Here is a 16,581-nt window from a genome sequence, read left to right as displayed (position 1 = left end):
AATGTTTTAAAGTAAAAATTTCCGATTCACAATTCTCACAACACCAGTCCATATTCTGCTTGTTTTAAAAGCTTAATCAGTGATGTTAAATCAGGAAAAGAATTAACAGATTTATATCTTAATTCAGAAAGAAATATATACAATATAGATCAGAACTTTATTCTTGGCCATCCAGATGTACGGATTTCACGAAAGGCCTTTCAATTAACACTTTGAAAGTTGTTATTAAACTTCAAAACCGGTTTAGTAAATGCCTGCTTACCGGAATGAGATAAAAAAAATTCATAAAAAGATTAGTTTAAAATACTAAAATTTAGTCCATGTACCCTAGTTTGTTTTTAATTAAATATTCATGATTCCACAAAACCAAATGTTTGAAAGATACCTTCATTGTCAAAACTGGTGTGTTCCAATTCTTAGGTGTCAGCTTCCAATTTATATTGTCCTGCAATGCTAGGAAAAGTATTCAAAGGAACATCTTCAAGCTTAGGAGACAAACAAATGTTTGAAACATCAAAGAGCTCCTCACTCTCACTAGGCAAAGCATCTTCAACTTCTAAAACGAAACATGAATAAAAGGGATATAAAGCACAAGGGCGAAGGATTCTTAACAAATCCGACTTTTTTTAATTTCATAAATAATTTTAAAAAATTTCTGAATGAAAATTAAATTGCTACAGTAATACAAATATGAACTGAAACAAAGTAAACTAGTTTTTTAATTATTGAACTAATGGCGGTCAGCGCGTACCCCCCCCCCCTCCCGGACAAAAACCTAAGGGAAACAAATGATTTCCAAATTAGATAATTTATTTTGAGGTTTGTTTTTTAATTTCCGTCGGGGGAAGAAATTTTTTTAATTATGTTTTATGCACCCCTCACTCAAGTTTATACTGTATAATAACTCAAGAACATACCGACTGTTTCGTTATTTTATAAAAAAATCTGGGCTATAGATTTGCATATTAGGGGGGGGGGGGTAAAGTATAGCGGGTCTGCATGCAAAATGAGTTAGGTGCAATTATTCAGCATATTAGATAGATTGATAGATAATTGTAATTTAAAGCCAAATATATGGCCATGAACACAGTAAAGTAACAAAATGGAAGCCACAAATAACATAAACTTTGATCAGCTATCATAATAAAACAATAAATTAAAAAAATAATATTAATTAAAACTAGGAAATACAGTCATTTAAAATAATAAACCCTTAACAATTAAAAAAACAAAAAGAATTTAAATAAAAAATTAAATTTAATTTATACTGGGATTTTTTTTTTACTTATGTACTATTTAATACACATGTAAGCATCGACTCATTTTTTTCAAATATCCCTTCCCTTATCAGTAGAGAGCCCCTGGCACCAGATCAAGCAATGCACCATATAATCTTCTTTAACTCTGAAAAGCGGGCAAATATATCTGTCTTCATTGGAACATTTTTCTTAGAATATCTTTTAAATCTTGCACTATTTGCCAGGCAAATAGCTCTGAGCCGCATCCAGAACGTCAAATATCTAGCTGGTCAATTCTGCTTAAGGTAGGACTCTTGCCCATAAACCACATGAATATCTTTAAATAGTGATTCTGATTTTTCTATCTCCTCATTCTATTTTTGGATCATTTGATTCTCTAGTACTATCTTAATCTCATTCTCCTATTTTGGATTTATATCCATTGGTCCTCTACCTTCATTCCAAAGAAAAGAAAACCCTGTTTTGCCTAAAATGTGTTTTTTTTTAGTGGCCATGTTCATTTTTTCCCCTGCAAGAGTCCATCTTCATAAGCTGCCTTAAGCAACCTGTCACTTCGTAACTGGACGACTCTCAACCAAATTTTAATCATTGAGACTAGTCTGTAATTTTGAAGTGGCCAGATACCTAGAAAGAATTATTTTCTGACTTCAAACAGTCCAAATACTTTACCCCACCCCCCAGTTATGTGCAAACATACATCACAAATTATATATTTCCTAAATATTCTGTCACATCTCTTTGTCTTGTCTCACACTGGGCTGAGAAAACTAGCAGGGAAACCGGATTATTCTCCAGTTTTAGACAGCGTAAACTTGAGTGAGGGGCGTATGATACACAAGCAGGATTCTTTCTCCCTATGGACATTACAAAAATTAAACTCAAATAAAATTCTCAAATTTGGATAGCCGTATTTTCCACGGGGGGAGGGATGGGGGTATTTACCGGAGGCATTTTCCGCGGGGGGGGGGGGGGTAGGGCGGTATTTACCGGAGGCATTTTCCGCGGGGGGGGATATTTACCAGATGCACTTTCCGCGGGTGGTGGGGATACTTTCCTTGGGGAGGGGGGCGGGGGTATTACTTTCCACGGGGAAGTGTATTTTCCGCGAGGGGGCTGTATTTTCCATCTGAAAATAATTTACTCATATCAGAAATGTACCAAAGCCATAAAAGTGCAGTGTCATTACGACATGTTGGAGTAGAGGTGTGATCTGTTGCCCAACTATATTAAGGAATCAATTTTGCTAAGTTCATTCCACAAAAATATTAAAAAATATCTTCTGGAACGGATTAAAGTTGTTTGTTTTGTTTTTCCGTTCAATATTTTGCAAATAAGGTATGTGAACCATTTGCTTCTTTCTTAGAACTTAAATGGAAAACATGGATAATTTTTGTATGTGGGAATTGATTTTGAAAGGGGTTAGAAATAATCTGGATCTACACAGTTACGGCCAAAGACTTTTGTTTTTCTAGAAAGGGCTGAGGCTGTCATTTTTTTAAATATATATTTGTATAGTTTATAAATTCATTTTAATAAATTTAATAGATTTTTAAATTTATACAGACCACTAGCAAAAAAAAAATATGATCACTTCTGTTGGAATCTTGAATATAACTTGGTAACAAAGAGCAATTGAAGCCAGTGGTGGTTCTGACCTTTTTTGAGCACATATTAAATTTTTATTAGACCCCCCCCCCCTGATTAGTCTCCCAAAAATTTTAATGCCAAATTTTAACAGAATTTTATTTAACACCAAAATATTTTATTTATTAAAACCTGAACTTTTCTTACTTTATATACAAACAGATATAGGTAAAAAAAAAAAATTGGATTCAATTTACTTATAATTACTGGCAACTGTGCCCTCTATTTTATTTTGATGAAAATAAAATTTCAAAATTACAAGACAATTATGAATGCTACAATATTTATTTAAAGTTTTGGGCCACTGAAATTTTATTTTGGCCCTCTAAAACCACCTCTGATTGAAGCAGAAGTCAAAGGAATATGAACAAACCACATTTCATATAAGAATATAATAAATTATTATAAACTTTGCATAGGGATATTAAGCTTGAAAACTTTGCATTTAAATTATGAAATTATAATAGAACTGCATTAAAATATTGCTGTTTAATTCTAAAAAGGCATCCTTCAATGCATTTTAGCAAGATTTTGTATTTTTGATTTGTAGCTACTATATACTTTAATTGTTTTGTTTTTTTTATCTATGGTTAAGCAAGTTTAAAAATAGCTAAATAAACTATTTCTAAAATAATATAAAAGAAAAATGACAAGTAAAGAAAGCTGATCCTTCAGATAAATATTATGGCTGCCACATAAAAACCTTCACTTTTGGTTTTAATGTTTTTTTTTATCATGCCTGCATTCAAGAAGGAAAAAATTCTCCTCAAACAGACAAAATTACAGTTATTATATTAACCTTTTATGTGTTTTCTATAGCAAAACAATTTAATATTAACCTTAGCTCTTAAGGGTTTGACACAAGCATATATACAGTTACATATTTTTTTGTGTTTTTTTTTCCCTGAACAGTACTCAATAAGCAAGATAGAAAGAAAAGAAAAAAATGATTTACTAGAGCAAATAAAGCTTTATTATTATTCTGTTATTGCAAATTTAATTAAAAAACCTACCATTCTTAACAGCACAAACTTCAGAAAGGGAAACATCTTCAGCCATTGGAATTTGAGGCAATTCAATAACAGAGCCCCAAATTGAGCAAATACCACTTATCTAATGTTTACTACTGGCAATAACACTTGGATATACTAGGCTATTTCGGCTTTACATTAGGTGAGTAGAATCACTAAGTCCCTGAACTTACAAACGCAGTAACTCCTTCAAATAACCGCAAGGCTGGTTGCGTATTTACTTAGTTGAAAGCAATAGGTAAAATTATTCAGTAGTAAATATGTTTTGAAATATGCTAAGTTTTGATTTTTTTTTTCTTTTAATAAAGAGCATCCTATAAATTAAAAGTTGTCTCCATATCTAACTGTAAACAAAGTTTAAATTTAGAATTTAACTCAATCCAAGTTTCAACGTCAAAACGCAGAATTTGCCTTTTTACTTTGAAAAATTTAGTACATGGTTAAGGAGATATTCTCATTTGAAGACTAAACAAGAACGCAGTTACATATTTTGCAGCTAGTTCAGCAGCTTCCTCAATAAAGATGCTTAGGAATGCGATGTTTTCCCGTCTTTCTTTTCTAGGATAGGAGGCAATGCAAGCTCAAAAACAGCATATCTTTTGCTTAATTTCAAAATATTTCCAAAATAAAATTGCAGAAGAATATAGGCTTTTATTAACTTGGAGAAGTGACACCTTCTCAATCTTATTCAAAATCTAAACTAGGACCCAGGAAGATGTTCCCTGGTTTTGCTGCAACTAGTCATATTTTTGTTTTACATGTAGATTAAATTTTAGAGGGAGAAAATTTCAGAAGGGTGGGGATTTTACACATGGTGAGGAGGGGGATTTGTTGGGGGAGAATTTTCTGCAGAAGATGAATTGCCTGAAGGGATAATTTTCTGGGTGGAGAATTGTCTTAACTATAGTTGTAAATAATACACAACTATACAACTAGTTGCATATTTTTTTGTCTACCATCTTGTTATGTGTCTTGTATTTCTTGTTAAAACAGTTGGCTGAATTGTTTTCAGGGGACTTATGAAACCACTTGGTATAAGTCTAACTACTCAATTTTGATAGAAACGTTGAAATCAGATGTCACTGTAGGGTCCACTCAAAAGCTTTAATCAAGATTTGCAAGTAAAATGATTATGATATTTGAAAAGAACATAAAAAGGGCAATGAGCTGCGTCTTCTCCTGTTCTCCATCTAAGAGAGGTGGAACCATCCCTAATTTTAAACCCAGTTTTTGTTTGGACAGTAGAAAAATACTTACAATTTGGGCTATATATTTTTCTACTAGGGGACATGGTGAAAAAGAAGAAAAGCCATCTCCATCAATAACATAAAGAAACAATTTAGAATGTTTGGTAGCAGACAAGAGTTACAGCTCTTCTGAAGGAAACATCATAATATACATGACTATTTTACTCCCTATTTTATATTCTTTTTCAATATAAAATTCATCACTCTGACAAAAATCATGCATTTTCTCCCCCCCCCCAAAAAAAAGTTTCATACATAGACCTAGTAATATAGGTACTTGTTATTTAATGTTATAATAAGCAAGTGGTTTTATGTTGAAAAGATGTTTGTGTAGGCTAGTGATTTGAAGCAACCAGTTTTGTCTGAAACTGTTTTCAATATTGGTGTAAATGCATGACCATTCCACCTCATAAGAAGACATTTTAAAAAACAATTTTTACTTCATATTATGAAAATAATCCTAGATAACATATTTTCCAGCAGGAGAACCTTTATCTTCGCTTTTTTTCTAGTTTTGCAATAAAATTTTTAAAAAAAGCCATGCTTTTGATAAGCATTTGTGTCAAAACACAACAGCAACTGGGAGGTGTGAAAGTGAATAAAGGATTGTTGACCAAATCTGTGAGAAAGAACATTTATTTCTATCCATATTTTACCATACCTGCTTATATTTGATATTAAGTTTCATTTTAAGAGGTTTTCCCTGGAGTTTCACTTTATTTAACTGATTTTTTGATGTTAGAAAATTTTTATTTTCTATTCCCAAGGGACTTGTCCTTTGTCTGCTAATAAACAGATGTTTGTTTATTTGTAAATAAGTCTTCTTCTTCTATTTAACCTATCTAAAATAAGGCCAAGCTGAATTCAGTGTCCTTCTCCTTTTTCTAAATTTGCAGCCAGTAATAGAGCGCAGTTGCCGAAAGCTAAATAGTAGAAACACCAGTGATTACGTTGGCTCGTCCGTTTTCGCGAATTTTTTGGTGGATAATTTGTGCAGAAGGGAGCAATAGCAAACAAACAAGAGGCCGAATTGGTACCAGCGGGATTTTATTCCTTAAACTGCTGGGAATAGGTGATTTGAGTATTGCACTTCCCACATTCTGTCTACCTCGAAAATTGTCAAGGCAATAATGGCACCAAAAAAGAGACAAAGTGAGAGCCCCGTAAAAGGACAAGATAAGTACCCGGGATGTGCAAAAGGCCTGGACAAGAACTCGCAAGCCATCAACTGCAACAAATGTCCTAACTGGTTTTGTATTGAGTGCCTAGGATTAAGTGATGAACAGTACGTCCTGCTAGAGAAAATGAATCGTACTATGAAATGTGAATGGAGCTGTCCCCGGTGCATCTTGAACAAGCCTGTACGTGACGCCGACACCCTAACCAAAGCCATCAAATCTTTTAAATCAGAGGTGCGAGAGGACATTGCTAGCATAACGACCACAGTCCACAAGGGTCTCAGAGAGATTCACAATGAACTTGCCACAAAATGCAATGTTCTCAAGGTAAAAGCAATTGTTGAATCGGCAATTACCGCTCAAGTGACAGGGCTTGCACCAGAAGCACTAGACGAACATATACGGAGTACAGTCAGAAGTGAGCAAGACAGGCAGAGACGCACACTTAACGTCGTCGGATACGGGATTCCGATCAGAGCAAGTGACAAAGACTTCCTTGCTAAATACTTCAAGGACAACTACAAACTAGCAACCAAAGTCTTCAACATGAAAAGACTACCAGCCTCGGCCCCCACGGCCAGACAACCACTGCAACACCCACCAGTCCTGTTCACGGTAGCCAGCTTCACAGACAAGAAGCATATCCTGGATGCGTCCTACCAGCGTAAAGACCCGATTTGATTCTATGGCGACAGCTCCAAAGAAGATCGCAATGCTAGAAAAGCCTTGTTGGAAGAAATGAGGAAAAGACAGGCAAACGGAGGAACAGACCTAGTAATAAGAAAGGGCAAAATCACAAAAAACAGTCAAACTCAAGCAATTCCGATGGAGAGATGCTCGAGTATGCAAAAATAACCACTATCTCCAACCGTCTCGTCCCCCTTGTAAATAGTTCATGTGTGAGTGATAATAACGATGTAAACGCAAGTTTGTGTAAATGTATAAACAATGAATTAACAGTTACGTCCCCATGCCATTCTGCCTCGTCCCTCATTAGCAGCTCTGTGTACCTAAGCTGCAATTCACCCACTTCAACCGAAAGCGAGAATATTAGTGAGCAGAATAAAAACTCGCCCAGACACACCCGAATACTTGTGAACATTATGACGGCAAATGCTGATGTTATTACCAACAAGATGCTGGAACTGGCAACAGTGCTCCAACTAAGTCAGATAGACATTGCAACTCTGACAGAAATTTGCCCCAAGAACTCAAGATTTCAAATGACAGAAGACTCATTCTGCCCCTCTGGATACAACATCTTCAGCAATCTGTCTGATCCAAACTGCAGAAGAGGAGTGGCTGTTTTAGCTTCCAAGGAATTCCAGGTAAAAGAAATTTAGGTCCCAAATTATTACTTACCTTGGGTTGAAGCTACATGGGTCTCCCTGTCTCTACCTAACAAAATGTTTGTCCTAAGCTCAATTTACAGGAGCCCCAGCAGCCCTTGCCAGCTGTCCTCTGAAAGAGCAATTGCCGAAATGATACACTTCATCCTATGCAATTACCCAAAGGCAACTCTGCTCATGACAGGGGACTTCAACCTCCTAAACGTGTCTTGGGTAGATGGCCAAGGTATGACCGAGTCAAGCCTTGAACAAAACCCATTAGTACAAGCCCTCTTTGACAACTTTCTATACCAAACAGTAACTATGCCCACAAGAATGCGTCCAGGACAAAATCCCTCCATACTGGACCTAGTCATAACAAATGACCCAAAAAAGGTGAACAACACACACACTCTCAGTCCAATTGGCTCAAGTGACCACATGCCAGTTCTCTCATCTATTCAACTCAACTCCAAACCATCAAAATATACCAAGCAATCCTTTACAAATTACAAGATGATGGTGGAAGAGCTGTTAGATGCTAACCTGGAAACACTTATATCAGAAGATGTTGAAGCCTCATGGCTAACTCTAATAAAGACCTTACTAGAGAGCCAAGCAAAACACACCAGCATAACATGGAAAAAGAAACCCAAAACTCTACCTTTCCTCACCCCAAAAATCAAGAAACTACGCAACAGGAAGAAAAAACTTTGGGAGAAGTACATGAAACAAAAGACTACAGCTTTGTACAAGCAGTACAAAACTGCAATGAACCTCCTCAGAAAAGACCAAACAGCCATGTCCTTTCTGACAAAATCAAAGTCACTAGTGGGGTTCCCCAGGGCAGCGTCCTGGGCCCCACCCTGTTTAACATCTACATAAATGAGCTACCCCTCATCACCAGCAACAAAACCACCCTATATGCGGATGATTTGAAACTCATAGGTCCGGCCAACACCTCTTCTTCCATCCAATCCCTCCAAACTGATCTCAACCACATGTGCTCCTGGGTCAAAAGATGGCTGCTGGAATTCAACGCAGAAAAATGCAAGGTCATACACTTCGGACACAAAAACCCCAAACATCAGTACCTCATGACCCAAAATTCTGGAAGTCACCACACAATTGAGCCTGTCCAGGAGGAGAGAGACCTTGGCGTCATTGTTGACTCCCAGTTGAAATTCAGCTCCCAATCACAGAAAATCTCAGCCAATGCTAGTAGAGCCCTAGGCATCATCAAACACAGCATCACCAGTAGGAGTAAACACGTAATCACCAAACTCTACAAAGGATTAGTAAGACCTAGACTGGAGGTGGGGATGATACTGGCCACCCCTCAATTCAAAAAGGACAAGGCAGTTCTTGAGCAAATCCAACAAAGGGCCACTAAGATCATTGTCGGCATGGAAAACAAGACATACAGTGAACAGCTGAAGGAACTCAACCTCCCCTCCTTAGTATACAGACGGAAACGGGGAGACATGATTCAGGCGCACAAACTCCTCTCAACCAATCAAGAAAATGAGATCCTGGAGATTGACACCTCCCACAAAACACGAGGACACCTTAGACAAATCCGCAAACATCACGCTACAACTGGAGCAAGATACAATTTCTTCTTGAATCGGATTGAGAACCTCTGGAATAACCTCAAGGAGGACACTGTGGCTGCTGAATCAACAGATGCTTTCAAACGCCATCTGGATGCTGAGTGGAAAGATACACCATGGAAGTTTCACTGGGAAGCACCAGAATCTTCCACCAGAACTTAACCAACTACAACAGTCATCATAAGGAGTGATTCAACAGGATCGAAAGTCCTTATTTCACTCCAAGCTGTGATTTAAGGTAATTTAAGGTAATTTTGTTGGTTTTCAAATTTGTGCTGACAGATATGCCATCCTACAAATTTATTTGTAGATGGCAGAATACTTTCTGCACAAAGTTTCTAGAAGTTTTTTGGTACTTGTCTAGAATCCAGTAAAAACGCAGGAAAGACTGCATGTAGAATTTCAAAGATTCCGTATGAAAAACAGGTTTCTACTGCCTAGTGACGTGTTGCTCACTCTCTGACAAAGATTTAAACTTTAGTTTTTTGGGGTTGAAGAGGGAAAAAAGGTACCTATGTTAGGTTATGTATTTAATTTATGCTCTGCCTTACTCCCGCCCCCCTAATGTGCAAATATTTAGCCTAAATTTATTTCTAAACCATTATATTTTCATACTATTTTGTTTTATTTCATTAGCATTAACAAAACCTCACTTATCACATGTTTACTGCATTCCAGACAAGTACCAGTTTTTTTTTTTAGTAACAATCTCCCATAGCATGTATATTTCCATACTTCTGCTACTGTGTTTTCAATAGCAACACATATAAATTATTTTTTAAGATGACATGGCATTTAGCAGATTTTTCAAAATTGTACAAAATGTTGCTCTGAAAAAGTCTGAATTTCTTTAAAAAACTGGAAAAATAAGGAAAGTTGTGAAGATAAAGGTTCTCCTGCTGGAAAATATGTTAAAAAGAATTATTTTGCAAATTATGAAGTAAGAATTGTATTTTAATACATCTACTTCTGAGGTAGAATGGTCATAAATTTACACCTAAATATTTACCCAAATTTTATTTTAAAAGATGGATTATACCAATAGAAGGGAACATAATAATTGGAATAATAGGAATATTCTAAATATTATAAAGTAATATTTGTCATTGTTTGGTTAGTTTCTTTTTACACCCAAGGGCTACATGAGACAATTAGGCTAGAAGTGGTTGATGATGACCAACAGAAAATGCAAACTAAACAATAAACATGAGCATAAAACTAGCAATCTAAAAATATGCCTCTTTATTGTCTAGAATCTCCTGAAAAAGTTCAATTCTATTCCTCTATTGGTAGTAGGCCAAGCCTATGTTCATCTTGTCCCAAAATATGTCAGTTATGGAATCTTAAATACATTGACCCAAAAAATACAAGCCCATTTATATTAAATAGGGTGTCAAATTAATATAAATTTTTACCTAAATTTTATTTTAAAAGATGGACAATGCCAATAGAAGGGTTCTCCCTTCTATATGGTTTTGAATTGAAAATCCAGTATTTTGCAATAGGCATCAAGACATGGCTAATTGTAGGAAAAGCCAAGACAGATAGTCTGAGTAATTGAGAGGCAAATGTTTAAATGGCAGTAGTAAGTACAACTCTCTTATTGGACAAATACAAATTTTTTGAATTTTTGGGTCACTTGCCAGAGACACTGGTGGGTGCCTCCAAAACTACTTCAAATTCCTCTCTTGCCTTAGAACTTATTCACAGACGACTAAAGCCATGAATGGGTAGACCATTTCCCTAGCAGTAACCATGTGCTACACATACCAACAATATTTTTTCATTTTCACATGGGTTCCCAATCTAGCCTATGTCTATTGCTTAGCATTCAAGCCTTTTGGAAAGGCATGTCTGCCTAGAGTCTCAGACTGGTTGACCAAAAATTTTAAATTGACATAGGACAGAGGCAAACAAGGCATACCCACCAATGGTCTTGGGAATTTTGACCAGGAATTTAGAATTAACACAGGACCATTAATTGTCTTAGAATTAGTACTAACATAAACTTAATTCAATATTAGTTGAATCAACAAGTTGCTGGGAATTGCAAGGGAAATAGGCATCTAAACCCTGAAAGGGCCTGTCTGCCTAGACTGTTAGGCAAGTGAACCCATTTATAAGCTAAGACAGTTGCACTAACAAAAAATGAATTAAAAATTGCTTGACTGTCTGTGTTTATGTCTTGGGTTTGACTGTCTCGAATTGTCACAAGCTTGGAAAGTTTTGCAAAAAACAAAGCCCAGATAGTCAGCCAGAAATGTCCAAATTGTGTTTATTAAGTAATTAAAATTTTGCAACTGGAAACCCAGATGATAATCCACAGACCTTATATGAGGGGTCACTATAGTTAAAAATAGTGAAAAATGAAATTTACTCAGAATACTGGACAGAGCTGAGGCAATGAAAAGATACTATTTGGAAATTGATTGGAGACATTAGGCACCTCCTCCCCACCTATCCTGAAGAGAGAAGCTTGAATGCTAGGCAGTGGACATGGGCTAGATTGGGACCCCATGTGAAAATAAAAAAAATCAGTAAATTTCTAGGTGGCCTTATAATTTAGCTAGGATGAAAGTGAAAACATCATTTGATTTCTTTTTTTTATGCTCTTTCATAATTCAATAATTGCTTCTTTTGCAAATTGCATCTTGAGCCCCTAAATGGGCCTGAAGGTATTTTATATTAATTCGGGAAGAGCATAAAAAAGCATAAAATTAAGTTTTCACTTTCATCCTAGCTACATTATAAGTCCCATTTCAAATTTACAATCCACTTTTCCCTCCCCCCTAATCTGAAAAAATATATACCCTGAATTGTCAACATGAAAATTTTGAATTGCCAAATTCAGTACTTCTTTTGTTAATGGTATATGAAAACTTGGAAACAGTAAGAAAACAGTTTGAATTGAAGATCAAGTGTTTTGCTGGTTAGTTTATAATTTCTGTGTATGTTTACCAAAATGAAATACCTTTGGAGCCCCTTTAAGGGCTGAAGGTGCAATTGGCAAAAGAAGCCAATTATTGGATTATGAAAGAGCATAAAAAAAGAAATCAAATGATGTTTTCACTTTTGTCCAAGCTAAATTATAGGGCAACCTAGAAATTTACCTGCAAAGCTTTAAATTATTCAACCAGTAGCCTTATTATAAGCCAAGGAGCCAAGCTGGACATAAGAAAACATGTTGAGAAAACAATTCTTACTCCATAATGTGCAGAATAAACATTGCTTACACATTTTTTTTTGGGGGGGGGGAATTCATCCCCATTTTAGCGGTTTTTCAAACAAATTCATTAACTTTTTATAAACTATATATTTACAGAGTATAGACTATACCCCCCAACACAGAATTGCATCCTGAATTTAAACATAACAATCATGTGCATCACAAATGAATTTTACCCCTATCTTCAGGGGCAATTCTCCAGCATTGTTATTGGGGAGGCACGAGGGGTCCATGTCTGGATAGTCAAAGGGCATGGGATGTATAATATATTTTTTCTCCACATTACTGGGGGGCAACTGCCACCCCCAAATGATGCCCCTGTCTATATTAGCCATAGGCTATGGTGGATGTCCCTAATGGGCTACACCTAGATAAATTGGTCAATATATACCAAATCATATTATTGAGTTTCAGAACTAAAGTGAATACACCATTTGATGCCTTTTTTATGCTGATTATAAATCTAATAATCATTTCTATCGGAAATGAATTTCAGCCCCCCCCCCCCTATATAGGCTTTACCTAACCTAACCTAACCCAACCCTGAATTGGTATATATCGGGGGGGGGGCTGAAATTCATTTCTGATAGAAATGCTTATTATATTCGCAATCAGCATAAAAAAAGGCATCAAATGGTGTATTCACTTTAGTCCTAACTCAATAATATGATTTGGTATATATTGACCCATTAGGGGAGAGGACATAACTGTAAAGGTTAGGAACAAACAGCTTTAAAGTATCAAACAGAGAATTCAATTGTAGGCCAGCCACTCCAATTATTCAGTGCTTCTTTCTAAGAAGTAGCCTAGGCCTATGTATGGTCTTCATGAATGACTAACAAAGCTCACTTTTAATGCCTGCACCTAAGAATAAACCCAGATGTCTCAATTCCAGTTAAAAATAATAGAATCAATCAGGTCAGTCTTCTCAAAGATGGCTGTTTTGTTCAACTAGAAAAATGGCTGTTTTGTAAATGCGGCCTTCTATTTTTGGTGGATTATGGTTAACATAGTTTTCAGTTCATAAGTTTTCAGGCTACGTTTAATAAAAGCCGCCAACATTTTTCTGACTTATTAAATCGCTAAGATGTTCCATATTTTGACAAGATAGGATTTTAAGACAATCTGAGGACCTTAATTTTACTCTCTTACAAGTATTACTTTGTTATGCTCTGATCAGTGGTTTAAGGACTCTGATGAGATTGTCATCAGATTTCTCTAATATTCTGTTTACAGTTAACTATAGGATCTAAGCACTTTGATAAAGCAAAAATCGATAATCTGTGCAGAAATTGTAGAATCTTAGATTTGCAATCTTTGCACTTGGTTGGGTAGAAGAACGGGACTATAATTATCCCTAATATTTGTAATGGAAAAATAAATGAATTTTTCATGGATTTTGGAGTTCAAAGTGCAATGATGTTTGAAACTTACCTCACCCTGTCCTCTTGCCATTTTTAATCTCCTGGTCCTGCAACCCTTTCTTTTCTCTCTCCATTATCACACCGTACCTATGCTTTCGTTCCAGACATCATACAGGCCACATTTCTTTTTTACTCTCTTTATTGAGATTAGCTATTCTTTAACGTATACAGGGCTTTAAATTAATATGATGCTTTGGCAATACAACAATCTGACATCTTCAGGAGCTTTTCCGAAGGCCTAGCCTAAGATTTGAGTCGCGCTTCCCTTTTGAAAACATATCTCTGTATTTTATCAAACTAACCCTTTGCTGTAAAATTACAACCCAAATCTATAAACTCTTCTTTAAGTCCCAGACGAATATCCTCGGACTCAACCCTTCTCGCTAAATATTTTTAGTACTTCTTTTCTAAATACATGCTTGTCCTATCAACAAGAGGCTATCGCTTGTTCATTGATTCTGCCACTAACACAATATCATCCTCAAAATATTACTTGGATTTTACCAGCACTGAATTTGTTCAAATTCAGAAACTTAAGTGCTTCTTTTCTCAAAACACGCTTGTCCTATCTACAAAATTCCATCGCTTGTTCATCGATTATGCTACTAAAACAAAATTATCCTCAAACATTAGCACAATATATATCCTTTTTTTATGGATAGGGATTCAACCATAAACAAGGAGCAGTCTAATATAGAGGATTCTAAAACAGCAAAAAAATAGAAAACATGAAAAGTTTGCTTCTACCATTTTGGGGGAAACATTGAATTATTTATTCAACTGAAAAACTAACAACAAATTCACAAGATTTAACAGCATAACACATCAACACTGTTTTTGCAAGCTACCAACTTTTTTTCATACTCTTTCCACTACTAGTACACATTCATGAACTTCAGTCAGCTATGTTTCGTAATGAATCAATTTGTCTAGTTCTTATTTATGACCACTTGAGCAGAAACAACTTAATAAAAAAACATCGAAAAACACTAGCAAAATATATCAACGTTCGTTGACTCTCCTCTACTCCTCAGATTATGGCTACTAGGGTTCATATGATGGAGCCCATTTTCAGGTTGCTGGAAACCATTTTTAGCCTGGGGAGGGGGGTTCAACCATACGGAAGCAGCAGTAGAACATAGAGGATTCCAAAAAAACAAAAAAATAGAAAACATGAAAAGTTTCGTTTAATCATGTTGGGGGAAACATTGAATGTATTTATTCAACGGAAAAACTGACAACAAATTCATAAGATTTAACAACATAACACATCAACACTGTTCTTACAAGCTAACAACTTTTTTTTTATATTTTTCCACTACTAGTCCACATTTATGAACTTAAATCAGCTAATAATAAGCAATCTCTTATATAAGAGATTGTTTAAATCATTTTTTAAGATCATTAATCATTTTTCAAGCGTAAATAATTTTTTAGGAATATGTCAACCCTTCATTGAACTAAATAAATGAAAACTTTCTTCAACTCAAAGTACGGAGCAACATTAAAAATTAATACGAACAACAATAGTACCACATACGAAGGGGGCTGCCCTCAATTCAATCCATTGCTCTTCACCTTGAAGTTTTCAGTACCTTCAAAAATATCTTCTAATTCCCATCGAACGGCCCAACCTATATATTTCATGAAACGGTCTTAAGCAACTGGGAAAAAACGTCAAACTTTAGGATAAAAACTGAAGTATTGAGGAGGGAGCAGCCCGTCTCACACTGAATAACTCCTGTTCTTCTAAGTTTTAGTACTGCTCCTACTTTTCAGTTGAAAAAACGTCTTTTGTTTGTTTAATGTTTGATCGTTTGTTCAAATAATGCCCGGAAATCCGCTTCCCTCCTCTGTGAAAAATAAAATTTTCTACAGAGAAAAATCCTGAGTCTGTTGATCTTTGAATCAATTTTGTGGAAGCATTTAAGGACTTGTGATAGTCTCAAACTGATGAAAGACTCAAATAGTCTATCAGTTTGGTGAGCCATTTGAAAGCGATTGAATATCAAAAAGATGATTCAAAGATAAAATTAAATTTTCTTAGAACCCAACAATAACTCGGAGAACAGAAGATTGAATGGCTATTAAATATGCAAGCGAAGCAAGGCTAATGCAAGCAAATATACGCTTGCATTAATTTGTTATTCTACAAACACTAAGACTTATTTCAGATGAAAGAAATTCAACAGAAGACGGCTCTGATGCTTTTTGTAACAATGGCTGTCCAGTTCTTGCTTATTCTAGAAATAAAGAGCAGTATCTTTGGTTCGACATATGAAGCATCCAAGCAATTCAAATACTTCACTTGTACCACACTGCGAATATTAATATATACATATAGTTTTTTTTTCAAAATACTATTTGTTCGTGGTATTTATTTAGCCACCTGAGTTATAACGGTAGGCAACAACGCCACTGGCGTGGTAATATACGGTTGTCACCACTTGCTAAAGGGGAAAGCTCCGGACCCAAATTGTAATGTGATGCCCGCGTCTACTCCACCGGCTCTGCAAATATTGGGTTTGATACTATCCTAATTACAGTATATCCTGTCCCAGGGTATGATAACGCGATCGACTGGTCAAATTACCACATTCTCGAGATAACTGTACCCGCCTTGGGTTATGG

General features: G+C 35.7%; 1 long non-coding RNA gene across 1 annotated transcript; it reads right to left on the bottom strand.

The window, feature by feature from the left end:
- Nucleotides 1–391: 391 nt before the first annotated feature.
- Nucleotides 392–4,053, bottom strand: LOC148941805 (uncharacterized). Its single transcript, XR_016143128.1, has 2 exons — nucleotides 3,917–4,053; nucleotides 392–556 (listed from the first exon to the last, which is right to left on the bottom strand). It is a non-coding gene; the product is annotated as an uncharacterized LOC148941805 (long non-coding RNA).
- Nucleotides 4,054–16,581: the final 12,528 nt, after the last annotated feature.

Source organism: Artemia sp. Qi Xiang Cuo, chromosome 17 (genome assembly GCF_049724085.1).
Source record: "Artemia sp. Qi Xiang Cuo chromosome 17, ASM4972408v1, whole genome shotgun sequence".
Taxonomy (NCBI): Eukaryota; Metazoa; Arthropoda; class Branchiopoda; order Anostraca; family Artemiidae; genus Artemia; species Artemia sp. Qi Xiang Cuo.
The sequence above is the reverse complement of the archived record's forward strand: the minus strand, read 5'-3'. Positions and strand labels throughout refer to the sequence as shown.